This window comes from Gadus morhua, chromosome 10 (assembly GCF_902167405.1).
Source record: "Gadus morhua chromosome 10, gadMor3.0, whole genome shotgun sequence".
Taxonomy (NCBI): domain Eukaryota; kingdom Metazoa; phylum Chordata; class Actinopteri; order Gadiformes; family Gadidae; genus Gadus; species Gadus morhua.
This window is the reverse complement of record NC_044057.1, coordinates 1,056,317-1,057,866: the sequence shown is the minus strand read 5'-3', so window position 1 is coordinate 1,057,866 and position 1,550 is coordinate 1,056,317.

The window sequence follows — 1,550 nt, the reverse complement described above, 5'->3', positions numbered from 1 at the left end:
AAAATGGGCTTTTCTCATGACACACACTTCCGAGGCGGACATTTTGAACCTGATGGTCCTGCGTTAGTTGGGCTGTTGTGTCATCAATGACGCACATCCTCTTTGTCCTAATGTAGACGTTTGCTTTGCTGTGTGTGTTCTGTGGTGGGCAGAGAGTAAAAGGTTTTATAACTTAATAAAAATGGACTCATCCGGGTTCACCTAGAAGATGAATTGGCCTGTTTCCTGCGTTGGGCGACTGTTGGTTGATTGACGGATCTGATACTGTGGGATTAAGAGTTGAGGGGTGCTTTAGAGCCAGGCAGCGTTGCAGAACAGCGAATTTCAATCAAAAATAGGAATATAATCCTTAAATATGGTGAACTCGATTCATAGTTTTAAATGCATAACTTTGTACATGATGCTTCAGAAATATATAACAAAACAATTTAAATTCAAACGGCAGTCAGGCCTTGGGGAAATACAAGTGAATATATCAAATCTAACACTGTATGTACGACAAAACTATCTCGGATCACAAAGTACAATTATAACACTGTACATTGTCTTCTAGAGTCTGATGATCAAAAAGATCCTTAAACAATGCCTTTTTAAGCCTGCTCTTCTTGTCAACCTTGAGTGGAAAGACCCGCCGTTTAGTTTCAGTCTCAACGGGCCTCACAGACAGTATATCAGATGAACTCCCACTCTAAACACTTTCTCTCTCTTTCTCTCTCTGTCTCTGTCTCTCTCTCTTTCTCCTTCTTTGTCTCCGTCTGTGGTTGCCTCTTCCTTTCCTCTCTCCATCTCACTCTGTTCGCTCACACCTTTCTCTCTCTTTGTTCTGTACTATTGAAGATTCTCAATTTCCTGATAAGCCCTGCTGCATCTCCCTCTCTCTCTCTCAATTCAATTCAATTCAATAAAGCTTTATTGGCATGAGAAATATACATTTGCATTGCCAAAGCAGGTGAACAAAAAAGTAGGGTTATAAATAAAGTAATAAAGTAGCAATTATTGTGAAGAGTGTTTCCTTGGGGGATGAGTTTATGGGGAGCTTGAGGTCCTTCTCTCATCACGACAGGTCCACGAATCTTGCTGCTGCCGTTCGCACATTGTTGTATTTCTACCAACAGGTATGGCACTTTGTGAGCATCTGGGGGCCTGGTTTGCACCAACTGGGCGTAAGCCTGGTCGTAAGCTAACGCCTGGTCGTAACTTGGCGTTCTAAGTCCAACCTAACCGTTACCCTGCGTTCTCACCACAAAGATCGCATTTGCTGCCCGAACTGCTGGTCGTACGCCTGAGTTTTTTTGCGGCGCGTCAATCAATCAAGTTTTGATTTTTCCAAAGTTGAAATTATTTCACCTCGGGCAGCAATTTGACGGCGCCGCAAATACCGTCGAACGCGCCCTTCGGCCCGTTGCCCGGCAGCGGGCACGGGGCATTGCCTCGCCCGCAAATCAAGTTTTGCTGCCCGTTTTCTCGGCCAGCAATGCTGCGGCAGCAAAGCAGCAACGCGTCTCTACATTCACTTTGAATGGGATCATGACGCGCGTCAACTTTTGCAT